Source organism: Falco punctatus, assembly GCF_963210335.1.
Source record: "Falco punctatus genome assembly, chromosome: 7".
In the NCBI taxonomy this organism is placed as follows: domain Eukaryota; kingdom Metazoa; phylum Chordata; class Aves; order Falconiformes; family Falconidae; genus Falco; species Falco punctatus.
Window position 1 is genome coordinate 71,885,471 of NC_137587.1, and position 19,225 is coordinate 71,904,695.

The window sequence follows — 19,225 nt, forward strand, 5'->3', positions numbered from 1 at the left end:
AATAAGGGAGCAGCTTTATTACTTCAAGCTTTTAAGCATGATGTAACAAGTAACATGGAAAACAAGTCTCTTCCTTCTAACATATATTTAATGACTTTTTAAAAAGTAACTATACTCTGGAACATTCTTTGCAGGCCTACTCCTACACAGTTTCACATTAATCTTATTTAAAAAAAATATAAAATATGCGTACTCAGCAAATGACATGCTAAGAACATGGAAAAAGAATGACGTTGTTGCATGCCAGACACATATACAACAGATTTATCTTTTCAACTGCTGCTGATATATCAGTTTTTCTGAGCTTGTGTTTTTCTAAGGTCCTTGCTCAGTTTGGCATTACACAAAGGCTGTACAGTCGAGATAGAGCACGTTGTCTTAAACAGCATTTGAAAGAAATCATTCAGCAAAACAGCTGACACAAAATTAATCACTCAAACAGTGGCTCCACTGCAGTCAGGGGCTGAGAGGGGGAGGCCAAGGTTAAGTAAATGCTGCCAAGAGGAGACATGAAAACTGTCGCAATACAATTTCAATTCTGAATCAATAGACAAGGAAAGTCACTTGATTTATCTGTCTGCATCTAACAAAGTTAAAAGCTAATGAAAATCAGTTAAAACCAAAGGAAAATATTTCAAGCAGTCCTTTTTCTGCTTCGCACAATACTTTTCCTAATGCTTATGTAGTAACCCGGGCAACAGAATGTCGTCTCAGCTACTAAACAAACCCAGGTTGTGTTCACCTACTGAAACCCAGGCACTGCAGGACATCCAGCAATCCACCAACAGGATGAGGCAGGCAGAAAAAGTGAGAAAGTAGGATTTTCTTAACTTTCCACTAGAAGTCATTTTGACCCACGTTACATATACCTTATATGGGATTCCAACACATAACACTGCATTTGTGCTACTCAGGTGCAACACCGAGACTTCCAGCTAAGACAACCCTAAATCCCACTGATCCAGTGTAAGAGAAGACTCCTCCCTCTCCCTCCAGACCTGTGTTTTGCAAACCGCTGAGATTCCCAGCTCATTTTGCTGTGCAGGACGAAGATCTGAGGATACATGTCTGGATTGCTAATTTCTCAAATCCCTTCTGTCAAAAGCTGCTCTTTCAAGGGTTTCTTCTGAGCAGACATCACCTATGGCAACAATTTTATCAAAATGTTATGTCAAGTATACAAACACCCACAAGGAGCTGGACTCAGACGAATGAATAACCATCAATGACTTCTATGAGTCCTTCACTGGCAAAAGCACAATGCTTTAATTTTACCAACATTAGGCTGGTAACATCAAAGAGGCAAAGGCTTACCAGATGCCTATCAGTTTGATACGCTAATGTGATACCCAACTTTTAATCGTGTAGGAAAAATGACCCCCACTGCTATTAGCGTAATTCACTGCGGCGAGGCAACAAACAATTTGAGTGTCTGTGGTGCTATTCTATCACCACCATTTCATGAGGCTGATGTGAACTTTCAAAAACAACTCTGTAAAATATTCCACACCTGAAAACCAGTAATTGAAATGCTCTCTTTGTTACCTAATTATTAGAAATATTTTCCATGTTGTCCAGCCCCTCCGGTTTAGATTTCCTTCTTCCTGCTTTTTTCCTCCTGTGGCACATTATTGGCATATTCACAGCTTCCTCCTGTTTCAGGCAATAACATTCCAATTATGCCATCGGACATACCACACAGGAATATTATCTGCTTTGGCTCTGCTGCCGTTATCTGAACGACCGAGGACAAGTCCAGTTCCCTTGGCTACCTGGTACATATAATGAGAACGCCACTGCTGCAACCTACCAGGTAGATACAAGGGAGTATTGAAATGTATGACATGAAGACGTGTAAACACTTTGAGAACTAGTTAGTGGCCACATTTAGACTATTCCTGGCCACATTCAAGTGCTCGCAAAGTCACAGTTACAACACCTGTCAAACAGGGGTGTCGGGGATTGCTGACCACGCTGGAAGGCAGAAGGAGAGGCACTGGTGAGTGAACCAGCTGTTCCTGAGAGCCCAGCACCTGCACTGTATGGACTCTACAGGTTTCACTTTGGACTAGCTCTTACTCTGAACAACCACCAGGGACCGGGGTGCATCTTCCAGCTCAGTTTCACTCCAAAGACATTGCTATCCGAGACTACTCTGAAATGCAACTCAGCGCACGAGGAGCAGGCAGGGGCAGGCAGTTTCGGGCGTGTGCTGCGGACGCATGGAGATGCACCTCAGAGGACACAGATAATGCAGCAACTGGAGAACACAAGACAGACCTGGCCAAGAGGAATCAGCTGTGGGGACACCTGAAGAGTCTGGGGCATCAGAGAGTGGTTAATCTATACTATTGCAGAAGAAAAGAAAGTCCTCTTTATAAGAACTTCAGAGTGGATTTTAAATGCTTTTAAACGTAAATAAATCCTTGATTTCATCAACAGAGACCTACTGCAACTAAAACCAGCAGATTACTATTTTGTCAAAAAAAGAACTGTTGGAAAAAACGTGACCTAGGACATTCAGATCTCTAAACACCCCTAACATTTTAACTGTATCTTGTAAGAAAAAATACCTCAGAGGTACCGATAGGTTTAATTTTGACTTGGGGTATCTGGATAAAACTGTTTACTTGATAAATAATATTTGTCACATAAATCACAATTTAACTGATTCCAGAAAGGTAATAAAGACTTTTTTCTTACTTTTACCTAACGCACTGTTTTCCTAAAGTTGAGCTTGAGTGTGTGATACAACTGCTCCTGCTTTGGAACAGAATCAGAACGGTCAGGGTTGGAAGGGACCTCTGGAGATCATCTAGTCCAAACCAGAAGGATTCAAATCAGGATTAAGAAGCTGTGATACTTCAAAGAGTCGTAGTCAAAAAACCACTGACTTTCTTTCGTATGCTTTCCCTCGTAGTATTAAAAAAATACAGCGGTATCTGGTTGCAATGTATCAAGAAATAGTGTGTAAGTCCATGCTATATAACTACCCTTTAAAATTTTGCTTTCTCTCCTATTTTTCCCCCGTGTTTTTACTCTTACCAAATTGTCATCCTTCTTCAAATGCACAACTCACAGACTTATGACAGAAGGGACCTCATTCCTTGTTATTCCCTGCATGATACCATAATCAAAGAAAAACACATTAACTGGCCCTAGTAAGTTCTTACAGGAGAAATGGCCACCATGCTGAAGTGGTACTTCATCTCAATAGATCAGTTCTAACAACTGAATTACTTCCTTCCCTTGGAAAAACTAATTAAAAGAAATCTATCAGACTGCTATTCTACTAAGAGGTGCTTTCATGCGAAACTGAAAAAGTGAATAAACAGACATGGAAAGAAGAGTGTATTAAACTAACTTCTGCTGCATATAATGAACATACATTTCCTGAATCTTTGGCAGTTCATAACAACGGTGACCAGCACTTCCATTTACCTGGTGTAAGACAGATCCATGTCTGCTGGACGTGGCCACAAAAAGGTAACAAAATTTAGTAGTTCAGAGAAAATTCAGAATTATCTCAATAGTTGTATACAAAATTGTACTTCATAAAGTAATTTAAAATGCAGAACTTTGTTTTTCTTATAGGAAATTTGTCAGACAAAGAAAACACATGAGAACACTTAGACCAACACCTACAAGAAAGCACAACTGTGGCCAGCTGGACATAAAGCCCACTAACCTTGAAATTACTCCTAGGATTAAAATTGCACAAACCACTCAGAAACGCGAAGCATATCTGAGGAGCTGACCCCATAAAGGCTGCCTCATGCCCAAACTGTGGGACGGTGGTATGTTACAGAGCAGGGACAACGGGCTCCGAAATTAAAACACAGATTTTTACAGTTTATATTGCAGTTTTATACAGTACTTGCTGTGATTAACTGTAAATCTGTTAGTAAAGCTTACCATTGTATATTAAAGACATTTGGTACCAAACCAGACAGAAAAATAGTAGAATCTTTGATGATGTTTTTTCCCAGTGACCTTAGTGTCTCTGTTTCACCACTCTACGTGGCCAAGGAAACCTCCAGGTTGTCAACAATTTCCAACCCCAGGCATTTTTTCTACGCACTTATATACCAGTGTTACTAAAGCCAGCGCTTTTAATTTCTGTAGTAGTTTAACTACTTTTGACTATAACAGATGATCACTGGCTGGTGGGAAAGCGAGGTGATGCTGTCTGGGAGTTTGTCTGCCCCGTGGGAGAGCCCCCTCCCATGCTGCAGAACCGGCTGTACCTACATATACACACACATCCAGCCCCGTACCAGCTTTACGGCCAGACCCCAAAGCCAATTTGCCTCGTTAGTCCAGAAAAAAAGAGCGTACACCTTTCTGGGCAGGCTACAAGGCAGCTGAAGATACTGAAAGGGCATGACAGACACCAGAACTGTTCAAAGGAGGTGGCAGAGATACGGACCTTCCCTTTGGGGTGGTCTCAGCTGCACATGAAGCTGCTGCCTGAAACAAGGACGAGTGTCAGTGAGCTGCCCAGGGGTGCCCAGGCATCATCACCACCATGGGTACAGCCAGAGGACCGAGCCGGGCTAAGAGGAGCACCCAGCTCCCACCAGAGCATCTCTCACTCCTGCCTCGGTAGGTGGGCATTCACCTGAGCCTATGGGAAACCCACTTCATGGAGTTAAACCTGGACTTAACAATCCTCTTCTTCGCAGTACTATGAAACTTTCTGCTGCTTTATCATCCTGAATCAACTGCTTTTTTCATACAAAAAAGTATGAAAACTTTTCATTAAAAAAAAGTATGAAATACACTCCCCTAGATCATCCTAAGGAAGGAAGATGACCGAGGACAAGAACCCAACACAGCTCTCTGAATCAGTTTGTCTCTAGCAGACTTAAAAAACCAAATGCAATCCTGCACCTGAGGAACAGGCCCACCCCCAAACCAAAGCCACCCTCGTTTTCTTCCTAAAATGAAATGGAGATGCCTCATTTATCTCTCAGTGGTGGCATCTTTTGCTAAAGCAGGCAGGCAAAATGTGCGGCCATTCCCACCCCCCCACCCCTTGCCCCTTTTTAAAACTCCTTAGATTAATTTACAAGTACCACTGGGAATGAGAACTGTTAGTTATTCTTCACTGAATGCATACTACTTGCAAAAAGCTCAGCAAAAATACCTAAAAGCAAATGCCTAATACCCAGCGATTATGATTTTTAAGCATTTGGTTCTACATTCTAATGTAAAATTGACACTGATGGGCACTGAATAAATTGGGACTACATAAATATACTGATAAACACGTTCTGACCACGAGCCTGTTTTTTAAAGGAAGTCATAAAATCCATTCCGATAAAGAACACTCCTCCCATTTTCATTTCACGATGAAATGCTTTGGTGTAGAGGAAACAATCTGTTTTTTTCCTGTCTCACAAAACAGCCATTAAAAAGGCGTGACAGTCCTCGCTGACGCATCACACAGAGGTGAGCCGGCAGAGCACAGCAGCCTCTCCTACAGACCTGAGCAGGAACCCCGCGGTTTAGATCAGATACCACAGTTTCAGGGGAGGATGTAAAGAAAAAAAGCCCGGCATGCATTCTGATCATGAGACTCACATAAAAAAGAAGGGAAAAAAGTCAAATATTTCTCTCCCTATCCCTGAGGAGTTTTAAACTGCTTTTAAACAGGTTTTGTTATTGGAAAGAAATTCTAACTGTAACTACATATGGCAAAATGATGGACATAATCTTAAAATTCAGTAGTGAATATTTCATCGTGCAAAAATATTTATTTTTTTAAAATGGACACTCCTTGAGAAAGGAGACTCGAACACACAGAGAGAACCCAAGGCAGTAAAAATGCATGTAAATGCACTGAAAGAGCCCTGTACAGCTTATCCCCTTAATATAAATATTCATAAATTGAACTCTTAATGCAGAATAAAAAAAAAAAAAAAAATCTCTCGAGAACAGTAGAGCCTGCAACAATGTGTTGTAATTCGACTTTAATAATAACAGGAAAGCAATTATTTTATTTCAAAAGCAAATGTGTTATACTTGTGCAAAACTCTTTATGGAGTAGTTCCTAATAAAAATACTGTGTATTTTGGAAAGTGTTCATTTTTACAGCAGCCATTTGCATATTTGAAGAGCCAGGCAAGATTGCTCCCTCAGCCCAAAATTTCACTGGGACTCTGCCAATAACTCATTTTATCACCTTGAGCAAGTCACTTCCCCACGCCTTCATTTCCAATCTCACCTTTTGTGTTTTTCGCAGCGCTGTTCAGTTTTCCCTCACTGTTTGCATACGCGAGGTAACAGGGCCACAGTTGCTGTCAGCTCTGTACATGCTACAAATAATTAACAATAACAATTTCAACCAGCCAGGTTTAGGACTACATCACCGCTTTGATGGCAGAGCAGTACCAATACACCAGTACCATGATCAAACCACACCACTTGACTACTAAAGGATGTATTTTCAAAGGAACGCCGCAGGGTAATTCCTGTCTCTCCCTCTTTTCTCAGTAACAGCCTGAACTGAAATAAATTAACCCACCCCCAAGCTGCAGTTGTTTGTCCACCAGATGCAACTCCTGCTACTGTTCAACGCTGCTTCTTGTTGATAACTTTCATAATCCTCGATTTTAAGCCGAAATACTTTATTTAAATGATCATAATGCTCCCCAAATTTCCCTCTGGATAAAACGTCCAACTCCCTGTGCAGCACACCTGCAGCCGATGTGTGCCACGCAGGGGCGGCTGCAGTGTGCGCAGGATTTCTCTGAGCCTTAGCCCACACTGTTTTCTCTGAGAAGTAACTTGGAAGTAAAAGATGATTTTGCTCAGTCTGGGATCTATTGAGACTTGAAACAACCCTGCAGCAAGAACTCTGGCAAGCTGAAGTTGCAACAGATGAGACTGAACAAGCTGTTTTTATGTCGAATTGTACTAATTTCTGCTAATCTCTTTATCAAACATCTACTTAACTTACATAACTATTTGTCTGTTATAGATACCTAGTGCACTCTATTTTTCTTTTTTTTTTAGCTTGAGACATGCAATGTTGTTTGGGCTTTTTCAAGAGAGAGAAGATCCCAGGCAAGCCCCAGCTCTCCTCATTTCAGCCCCCACTGCGTACAAAGCAGCACTACTGGCTGTGGCACTGGGCTCGCACAGCCATTTCAGCGGCATTTGTGTTACCGATCCCACGTACCTGCCGCTCGCTGACCACGGACAGGCTACCTCAGACCCGCCGTTCTCACAGAAACTAGATGAGGTAGGTGTCAGGATGTTTGGGAATTAAGATTTTTTATTTTTCATTTTTAAAGAGCCGGGTAATATTCTTTTGCTCCTTCATATTTCTAATTCTAACAAGAAACAGTAAACCCCATCAGCACTTTTAAAATATAACTTCTTTCACTAGCACAGAGGCTTGGGAATTCAGTATGCACATCACAGCACACAAACACTGGAGGTTATTCCCAAGCGTACATGACTGAGGCCACAGCAACAGCTGCAACATTTTACATGGGGATTGCTCCGGCCATTGACCACTGTTAAAAACTCCTGAACGAGAACATTAAAAAGCAGTTACGTGTAAAATGGTGCTGAAGAAGAGCATGAGGGAGGATGCTGGCTCCAGTCTCAAGGGCAATGTCCACTGCTGAGACACCGCAGCCCCTGCTCGCCCTGTGACTTGGACTCCGAAAGGCAGACCCGGGGATGGCTTTCCTCCTCCTCCTTTATTTCCCTTTAGCACCTTCAGTAACAATGTGTCAACAGGAAAACCGCCCAAATCCATTTGTCTTTTCAAGATTCTTAAAGACTCTGGATCCACAATTACTAGTTTGGTTGGTTGTTGGGTTTTGGTTTGTTTGTTTGTTTTTTTTTTTTTTTCTTTTGGGGGGGGGGGGGGGGGGGTGAGGGCAGAAAAAAGGCAACAGGAGAGAGGAAACAATCAAGAAAACATGAAAATATCACCCCAGGACATTTCTAATGCAGTAAGAACAGTGACAATTTGCAGCTAGTTTCAACCCTGAATGCACATTATTAAAAATGAAATTTGGATTTCTTTGTTAGATTAATTTTATTTCCTTATGGTATAAAACCAGCAGCATATTCAGGTTATCCTGGCAAGACCGCTGGGAAAATAATTGACATCAGAACTAAGACAGTCTTCTCCTAGATTCAGATATTCAACTGTATGAATCCTATTACATATGCAACCAAACTGTAAACCAATCCTTTTTCCTTTTTCTCCAAATGGCATTTGGCTGTCTCTGGTATTACTGTATAATTTAGCAACTTTGAAATATAAGCAACCAATTAAGACCATATCCACACGTTTGTTCTCCCCTCTGGTGTGAGACTGACAAAATCTGATATTTTCCTTTACAACATGAGGCTAGGATCAATTACAAATTAAGGTTACTTCTGTCAATCTCCACAACCCTGTTTATGAATAATAAAGGCCAAGGAAATGCCTTCAGCAGTCACGACAGATATCAAGCTAAAGCTAATCCTGCCGCTATACTCTCCATCTAAACAAGAAAAAAAAAAAAAAAAACACTGAAAACAAACACCCACTGTGATACAATGAATGCATCCTATACCCACAGCTAACGCTCTCCACCCTTATTTTTATTTTCACCTCTATCCAGAAGCTGTGTTTGGGCAGAGAAACAACCAACCGTCAACTCAACAACTGCAGCTGGTTACGCCGAACACATTTGCATTTGCATTTGCTTACTACTGTTCCACAGGTGCACAGTTTGGGTCCCTGGTAACAGGCATTGCTGACCACGTATTGTCTAGTAAGGCAGTAGCCAAACTGCCAGAAACAACAATTATAGAAAATATAAGAGGATAAACGGAAGGTGTAATTGGTGGATTTGGAAGTGATATTACAGTAAGCGTATGGGCTTTGATTAGCCTTACTTGTGGCAGAGGGACTTCTATGGGACGGAGAAACTCTATTGGGAATCCAGGGTAATGCAGAAGGGATGACATAAAACAGGGACCCAAAGCCTTTGGGACTGTTTCACAGTCCTCGCACAGCGTATGCACATCCTAGTTCTTCCCACTTTTGCTATGGTACCACAAATATAGACTAAATATAGGTGAAGGATAGAAAACATGAATTAATGCATGCTGAATGTTTCCTAAAATACATTGAAGCTTTTTGCTCCCACTGGTTCTTTCTATGCCTCCACCTAACATTCCTTATGTCTTATTCCTCTGTACAATAAATAAGACATATAATTTCTTTAAATGCAAGTACCTCTAAACCATTAATTTCACTCACGAAAACCAAAATCAAACAGGTAACACAGTCCAAGTGTTTCAAAGTGTAACTGCAAAAGTAGAAATCACCGTAACGCATATTTGCTCTGAGCAGACTTAAAATCACGGTGCATGCAATCTGATATAAATACCTTCATGAGGTTTCAAATTTCTTTGCCAAGTCAACTGTAAATACAGTCATAAAACAAGAAATGAAAACTAATAAGCAAAATCAAAGCATCCTATAAATTTCGTTATGCCTTCCTGCAATTCACCGCACGCTGGCAAACATTAATCTATTACTAATTTTATCTAAATTAGTGCAATTTATTTAAAGTGCATGCCAACTTTAAACATGAATAGTCTATTGAATACAGAATATGAGAACTGTTTAGCTCCCAATTTCAAAAAGTTAAAATTCTAGAAGTTTGAGATCTAGTGTGGCTTAGTTTAATCAGTTTGACTTCTCAGTAAGACTATATATAAAACAGGGGCCATAAAAAGGGAATAAATAAAGGCCATTTTTTAAACAGGCACCGAGTCAAGAAATGAAACTCACTGAATTAAACCAGCTTTCTGGCAATTTTGAACATACAAGCAGCCATGAGAAATACAAATGCTGACTTTCACTGATGAATAATAGCTAAGTAATGTAAATTAAAAAAAAAGTCTTTCAGCATTAAAGAGCACACACTGTTATGTTTACAGAAAATTAGCAATGAAGTGTATACAACCAGTAACAAAATATTCACAGAGTTTGGCTTTGGTTTTACAAAACACTGTTTGAAGTCAGTTTGTGATTTCAGATGCTGTTTATGTTCCTAAAACACAATTTCCAAGTGAGACCTACAAGCTGTTCATCTATCATTCATATGAAGCCGTTTTGATAGTTTAAGACAGTGATTGAGACAGCAAGTCTGGAAAAGCTCTTGCCTACATGTAACAAAGCGCTGCCATTATTTTTTAAAAACTTCATTATGCCATCAGTATTAAGGTTGTATTTGTTACATTTGTTGCTTTTAAATTTTTTTGCAGAATTGTGGCATCTACAGCATCCTGAACGCTTTCATTTAAAAAGATGAGCATTTATGCACACAAAGCTTTTTATACATGTGAATATGTGCAGAAAAGCACAAAGCTTATGTGCATGTACAGCAGTCAATGAGGAAATTACCTTGATTTTGTAATACAGTAACTGCCCCAAACAGCCAAACTATTTTAAATGGCACGTATCATATAGAAGATACGTGGCTCAAACACCACAGTCCCATAACCTTCAATATTATTCCAAATCTCAGAAACAGTTTTGACATGAACTGTGACAAACACTGTATGAATAGCACGGTTTAATACAGCAACTGGTTGCTTACATTAAACAAAGCCTTAAGTCTGCTTAGTAAAAACCCCACGTGTTGATATACGACAGACAAAGGTGGGGAGATTTCTCAAGGGAAGAGGAAATTCCCCTGCTAGTCCTGTCTCTGAAGATACTTGTCATAGCAGATTTTCCATCTTCCCACTTTTGGATCCTCTGCCCGTATCAGACCAGATGGGATCTCTCACATGTCCCCAGGTTTTCAAATCCTAGCAGAGCTGGTGCCCCTTTGCACAGCCCTGCTGTCAGGTTCATTACTATTCCTGCTCCCCTGAGATCCACCATACATTTCTTTCAAGTATTTTTTCCTCTGTACAGAAAATTTGAATTCTTGGCTGCAAGGGTTTGCAGCCTTACTAGTCAGTCTTAATCTACAGATCATTTTTTCTCTAGTAGACACTAATACTTCTTGTGTTCTTTTCTGATTTTCCTTAAGACACATGAAATTGTATAAGACAGAAAGAATGCGAAGACACTTCTGTTTGAGTAAGGAAACAGAACAGTCTCCAGGAGGAATACCCAACAGAATCCTCTTTTAGTCATTTTTTTTTCATCTTGCTCTGACATTTCATCCGCAACACTCCGCATATTTTTCAAGTACTTCTATAGTGTCCAAGAACTCCACAGAATTCCATGAACTGAGAAAATATTTGCTTTATTACCTCAACACCACCACTAAATGTGCTCGATTCGCAGTATGTGACTGCACGCAAAATACTCTAAAAAATTACCTCTGTAATATGTGAGCGCCTGAGAAATTACATTTGATATCTGTGAAACTATCCAGAATAGGTCCTGGAGTATGAGTTGTCTGCCTCTCAGCTTAAACCAGACAAGGGTACAAGTTAAATTTATGTAATTCTTTACATATGGAAAATGCTCAAAAGTCCAACAGTTTTTTTCAAACCAGAGCACAAGCCTCTTGGTGCCAACTTTTGGATTTCTTTCAACAGAAGCCAAAATCTGTCAAAAATAACTCATATTTGCCTCCTACAACAGAATAATGGAACTTACAGATACAGAAAACACAGAGTATTTCATATATGTTGATTTAAATAAAGCTTTTGACAAGGCATGACATTTTCAAAAGCAAGCAAATATCTTCCAACAAGGCTACTACAAAAGTGGATTCATAATTGGCTGAGTGAAGGCAATATTGAACTGGGGGACACTGGAGGGGATGCTGAGTTCTGTACGATTCTATGTATTTTTTTAACAATCCAGATGATGGAGCGGAGAAAAGGCTCGTGAAGTTTAAAACAAAAGCAATGTTAGGAGGGCTGCAAGCACACCAAAGGGTGCATTTAGAATTTCAGAGTGGGTTGTCAAAGTGGAGAAAAAGCCTGAAAAAAAGCAAAGGTTCGGCACTCTAAAAGTTAAGCAAAAAGGGTCCAAGGTTTGACTAAGAAGAAGTTGGAAACACAACTACATCTGGGAATTGTTTTGACTGGCGTCGGTCTAGGGGTGCTCAAATAGCTTCTAAGAGTGGGATCTGATCCGCTGAAATCTCCAAGTCTGTGTCAGCCTGAAGTAACCTCCAACAATTGAATACCACTTGCAATATAGAAATGACAGATTTTCATCACATTCTTAGCTGAAATGGGCTGACCCCAGAAAACTTTGATCAGGCTTCTGATGTTTCCCACCCTACCCTACCAGGAGTCCTGTCCACCTCACTTCCCTGCTCTAAGACCTGAGATACAGCTCATGGCCAAACTCTGGCAGAGAAGTACCAACATAAAATGAAATTATTCATGCAGCAATGGTCCTTGACAGAATTCAATTACACAAAGAAAGCCACAATTTAGGTCAATAAATGATGTCTTTAAAACTCGCTCAGATTTAGGATTCACATAATGCAATTCAGCAGAGGAATTAATATTGTACAGTGCAACTGAAGTGGTGTTATACTTTAATCAAATTTGGTTTGTAATGTCAAACTACCACTGATACCAGACATTTATGTTTCTCCTAAGGAGATCAGCAGGAAAACACACACCACAAGATTGTCATAATTTGACTGTTACTTTAAGACTATACACAAAGAGATAAATAAGGTCAATTCACACCTCTCAGGCCAACAGTCCTTCAGATTCCTGGAATACTGCCAGTTCAGAGGTATCTCTGGAGCTCATCTGTGCAACCCCTCACTTGTGCAGAGCCACCTCTGACCAGGCTGCTCAGGGCCTTGCCTAGGCGCATCTTCAGTTGCTCCAAGATTAACAGGGATTTCACAACCTCCCTGGGCAGCCTGTTGCAACTCCAACTACCCTCACTGTGTAACTGCTTTCTCTTATCTGATCGGAAATTATCATAGAACCATGGAACGGTTTGGGTTGCCAGGGACCTTAAAGATCACCCAGCCCCACCCGTGCCAGGGGCAGGGACACCCCCCCCCCCCAGCCCAGGCTGCCCCCAGCCCCGTCCAGCCTGGCCTTGGGCACTGCCAGGGATGGGGCACCCACAGCCTCTCCGGGCAGCCTGTGCCAGCGCCTCGCCGCCCTCACGGGGAAGGATTTCCTCCTAATATCTACCCTAAATCTACCCTCCTTTCCCTGTTACCTCCATCTGCTCTGTGCTGTCCTGCTGGTTGAGCAGTAAGATATTGTTAGGCTTCCATTCGCCAGGATTAATCGAACTCATTTCTCTCGCAGTCGCAGCACATCTCTCACCACAGGCTCCAGCTCCCTCATTACCTTGCTATGTCTCCACTGCAGTCCCACCATGCCAATGTCTTTCTTGTGTTGTGTTGTGATGCTTGAAACTGTCTTAACGTGGTCTCCCCAGCGACAAGGAGGGGGAAACAATCCCATCCCCCGACCTCCTGCCTATCCCACCAAGGCCCTCTCTGCAAAGCTCCTTGCCTGTTTGGCAGGCAGCCTCTGCGCCGCATGGCGTCACCCTGACCCCGGTGCCGGAATGCACGTCTGCCAGGGCTGCGCTCTGAGCTTCCCACCGGCTCCTCCAGCCCGCCGGGTCCCTCTCTCCGCAGTGTAGCTGCTGCTCCTCCCGATCCAGTACAACCCGCAAACTCGCCACGAATAATCTCTGTCCTGTCGTCCCGGTCACCGATGAAGATACGACCCCTCCCGTCGCAGCATGAAGCCCCAGGTGGTGCCACCCGTTACTGGGCTGCCCCCCCACCAGCGCCACTGGGAGCCTGCTGGGCCGGCCCGCCCTGCTCCCCCCACCGCCCACCCCTCCAGCCCAGACTTCCCCACTTCAGCTTCAGGGAAACTACTGCAGGTGGTGTCAAAGGCCTTGTAACGGGCAAGTAAACAATATCCACTTCTCTTCCCTCCTCTGGACCGCAGGGCCAACCATGTAACCTTAGAAGGCTACTGGGATAGCTGGACACAATTTGCCATTGGTGAATCCATGACGGATTTTCCCCATCATCATCACCCCTTTCATGTACCCATCACTTCGTTTCCAGGGGGCTTTGGTCCATAATTTTCCCCCAAAGGGTTCCAGCTCCGGCTGAGCTTTGTCTTCCCAAGCTCCATCCCTGCACATCCTGGCAACATCCCTCATACTTTCTTTTTGTGTTTGAGCCCGGTTAGGAGCACCTTCTTTACCCCTGCTGGTCTCCTGGACACACGTGCTCAAATTCCTGCACTCTGGAATAGACCACTCTTGTGCTTTGAGAAGACTGTCCTTCAGGATCAAATGGTTTACCTCCTGCCCGTTAACACAATCGCCCATGGGAACCTGCCAAAAATATCCCTGAACAAGTCAATCTCCTGTCTTGAAGTTCAAGGCTGTAATTCTGCTGTTCGTTTTACTCAGTTCTCTTCAAAGCCTAAATTCAAGCATCTCACGATCACTGCTGCTGAAGCTGCTTTGACCCTTACCTGTCCTTGTTTGTTCCCGAACAGCAGGTCCAGCACACCTCCACGAGACGTCCAGCCAGACACAGCCAGCCTGTGTCAAGACGTTCCCTGCAGCCCACCGCAGCACCTCACGGTACGAGCTCCCGCACCACGCGGCCGCCATTCCAGCTCACACAGGTGGTTAAACCCCCGCACAAATACCAGGGCCTGCAACCTCCAGCCCTGTGCAGAAAGCTTCATTGCTTCTCCCCCTCGGTTCGTTGGTCTCTAGTAGACACGCACGACCTCCATCCTCATGCATAAGCTCTCAGCTGGCTCACCACCCTTCCCAGGGTAAAGCTACAGACACTCGAGCCAGCCCCCTCATACAGCCTGACGCTCCTTCCCTGCCCCACTCCTCCAAAACAGCGTGTCCATCTCTTGCGCTATCCCGAGATGCCTCTGCAATCCCAAAGGATCTGCAACTACATGCAAGCTTCTAATTCCTCCTCCTTGTTTCCCATGCTGGTGATATCAATTCACATGCAGGATATCCCTGCTTGGATATAGACTATTTTCCATGAAAAATTTAAGTTTAAAGGAACAGATATTTCCACTACAAGAGATCTCGACGTGGTGTACTGCTGATACCTGCAGCACAGTCAATTCACTCCCACGAGGATCTCACCCCTGTACAACTCGCAGACACGGCACGGAAAGGCAAACACTAACTTCTGCAGTATAAAATTACAACCCTCATGCAGTATACACACCTACTGTGGAATTTTGAAGGTGATACAGTGCATCTCAAATAACATTTGGAAATTGTTCGCTAAATAATGTGGCATATTTGTTTACAGTCTACAATTTTTCTTTATACAGCAGTCAAGAATCACTTTTTTTTTTTTAATGCCTGAGTACTTGTCAAATGCCTATCACACAGGGGTGACAGGGAACCATCTGCCTCGCTCCCCCAAAGGCACCTCCTTTCACTCATTACCACCTGTTCTTTTTTCAGTCCCCAAATGGCAATTCTGAGCAACGCCAGAAACACTGGAAAAGGCCAGGTTACAGGTCCTGGCTGAATTTTTCAGTCTTGTCACTAGCATTTAACCTCCACGAAGAAAACCCAAATGCATCCATTACAGAGGTTTTCAGAGACCACACAAAATAATGCTGTAAAAATGATTACAATAAACATGTTTGTTGTAATTAAGCATATTATATCTCTGATCCATAACTGAAACAGGCAGAGGCTGACCAATCAGGATCAAATTTTAAGTAAAAACGGTTGGTTTTGTGTAAAAAAGGAGGGGGCAAGATTTGAGGTTGCCAAGAAAGTCATTCCCAAGGCATGACTAAGGTTCTTCCTTCTCACTGGGATACGTCGGAGTCCTCCATGGTGGCATTTGCAGGACACAAGAAAAGACCACCCACGTCTTCTTCAATGAGGCAGAGAGGAGCAGTGGGAGTGCCAAACGTGAGCAGAGGGCAAGTGCAGAGGAAGGTGGTAACTGAGGTACTTCCCTTTCTTTAGGCAGTTCTTAAACTCTCCCCCAGAGGCAGACCAGGCAGCAGAGCCACAACTACAGTGACATTCCCAAAGGTTCCTGGCCTCCAGGGGAAGGCCAGTATCTGAGAAACAGGGACACAATTTCAAATCTCAAGGCATCTGGAAAGCAGATGGGACGCTTTAGAACTCTCTTGCAGAATTCTACACCTGAAGTTAAGTACAGGGGATATCGGTAGAAGAGTATTTAACTCAGACCATTCACCTGAATCCTACTCCCTCTCCTGTTGTCAACCTTCTCAATTACAAAGAGTTCTCCTAAAAATCTCCTCTCTCAATACCACAATTCTTCTGTATATCCAGAAAAAGCAAAATTTGGTGACTCTGTACAAACAATCCAAGTACAGTCTTCTTTTCTAAAGGTATACAGATAATTAGAATTGAAAATAAAAAGCCACTCCAATACGCCTTCAAATTACCCTAACATTTTTAGCCAGTCAATTATTTGTTTAAATGTTTTCCATAAATAACTTCTGTATATACTGCAAGCTTTTCAGAATTCAGTCCAAATACGAAAGAGACCAACCCAAAAGAAACTTATGTCTGATCGACAATTATTTTAAGCTTATTCCAGCAGACGAGAGCCTACATATACACTGGTCCGTAGGGCTAGGCACAGCGTACACTCACATACATTCATGCACCAAAACTGTCGTGCAGCAAAGTGAATCACCAAAATACTGCTACCTGCAAAGTCAGAAATCTATGTCCAAATACAAAACCCCTTTTGTTGTAGCACATAATGACATTGTATACTTTATGCCTATTGTATTTAATTAAAAATTATGCTGCCTTCTAAGACTGAAGAAAACACAGAAGTGGTCTTTCACTTTCAGACCACTCAGAAACCCTTACAGTACACACCTCAACAGAATTCTGGATGGAACAGTATCGTTCCAGGCAGCAAAACCCAACACACTAGAAAAATTTCTATACAAAGGGTTTAGGTTGAAACAAGTTAGTGTACAGAAGAGCCAACTAAGTGCTGACATAACATGCAAAGTAGAGTTTTATTGGTTTATTTCTCTTTAACCTTTCTCAGTGTATCTCCCTCAAAGCCTGAGTAACTATGCCTTTTCCAACCACCCAAACTCACCTCTGACGGCAGCCAACTACCTCCTTCCTTGCTGTCAACTACCACAACCAGTGCTGTAGCCCATTTACAGATGCCCACAAAATAGTCTTGGTCCATTTCTTCAACACTGGCCCATAAAAAAATGTGTGTGCCCCCTCTGAGAAACTCATAGAGTCTTCTCAGAGAGAAACTCAGAGGCTTCTACTTTATAATTTAAATTTAATTTATTAAAGATCAATTTGATATGATAAGCAAAGGAGTTAATGGGAAATTGTAAATAGCCAGATGTTTGCCAGTTCCATTCAGGAAGGAGAAAACAGAACAGCAAGGGAAGAACACTGCTAACTGGGAAGAACTTCGATGAACACTTGACATTTTTTCACTGAAATTACTCTTCCAATTGGCAAAGTAGGTATTTCTCATCAACAGGTATGAAATGGAAAAAAAAAAGCTTTCTGAATTAATGTTCAGTGTTCAGAATAGGTTTTGCTCAAATTAGTGTTTTTAATTTTCATACCAAGTCAGATGTCATGAAAGAACTACTATATATGGTAACTTTCGCCCTCTTTCCCTGAATAGTTTCCTTCTTCACCATCCATATAGTGTGAGAAGGTATCAAAATATCAATTAATCTGTATTTTCTTCAACTGTGTATACCAGTTTTCATATATCACAACTAAGATAGAGCACATTCATTCCTAATTGCACTAGTTGTTATGCCACTACTCAACAACAACAACAAAATGAAATGTACTTTCAGATGTACCATGTGGTTATCTTTACTGTTGGAAAATAACAACTAAAATGCATCAGTGTTACACAGGGAGTGCATTGTTAAAAACACTGCAGGCCATGTAACAGAACGATACGACTTCGGGGGTGTATCTTTACACCCGAAATGAGACTCCACCAACACTGCATCCACAATCCTTTGGCAGCATGCAAAAAAAAAAAAAAAAAAAAAAAAAGGACAGCATTATAAGGCAAAGTCCTTTAGCATAACAGGACAGGTTGCCAGAGAAGAGCAGGAAGGAGCAACCACTGGGCAAACAACAGGGGAGGGAAAGGAAGAAGAGTGAGACCACAGGAACTAAAATAATAACAGTACTAGCAATTAATAAACCACTACTGTGAACTGGGTGAAAGTACAAACTTGGACAGGGCTTCAAAACCCAAATGCATTAATTATTCAGTTTTTTTCAAACGTGGAAAATAAGGAATAATGCCCCATATCCAAACGAGAATTCAGAAGAATTTATAAGTGCACAACTACTCTACAAAACAATCAGAAAAGAAATGGGAAATCTCTCTCTTTAGGGCACGCTTGTAACAGTGCACCCTCTGTACAATGAACACCAAAACCAGGTCTAGCAGATTCGCATCCGTTAAATGCAAGTGGGAAGTTACATCATGCCTCTGATCATACGTAAGACTGCTTCCCCTAAATTCTTTCCATCCAAATAAAAAAAGATATTAGAATTTTGAAGCAATACCCCCCAAACAGACAGGCAACACAAAAGCCCCCAAAAGCACAGAACTAATATTTTCTTGTCTGACTTGTCTCTCTCCCTCATCTTTCTTACTATTGGTTTTCTTCCTTGTGCTCTTAGAAATTTTTTTTTAAGAACTGTGTGACCTGAGAGAGCAAAACAAGCTGATGCCTTAGTAACGATATTTGTACTACCTTTTTTTCAGGAAGATACTAAGTCTTTAATCGTACCACTAATTATTCTCTTTTAACATCCAAAATATGCAATGCAGGACATTGCAAGAAGGTGAGCATTGTTAGTAATTCCACTGACTGAAGCACAGGAACAAATATTTATCTTAAACTGCAGCTGTAACTAAAAAAAAAAAAATATTTTGCAGTTGCTGTTTGCAGAAATTACATAGCTTACTAGTTTTTAAATAGCAGAAAAAAAGCTTCTTACACAGGAATGACTTCAGTGTGAAATACTTCATTTGTGGTGCAATTCCTAAGTTCTTATTTTTCAGTTTTCTAATTTCAGTGATTGTTTTCATTTTGGCTATCCTGTTTTTTAAAAACTTCAGCATGCAACAGTATTTCAGATTTCTGCCTATGGTTTATTATTGCACTAAATATCTTCAAAATATTTTCCAGAATACAAGGTGAATCC

At 41.7% G+C, this 19,225-nt stretch overlaps 1 protein-coding gene across 8 annotated transcripts in view; it reads right to left on the reverse strand.

Annotated features, from left to right (window-relative positions):
- NEO1 (neogenin 1) overlaps positions 1–19,225 on the reverse strand; it is a 212,538-nt gene that overhangs the window by 57,700 nt on the left and 135,613 nt on the right. The window lies entirely within an intron of this gene.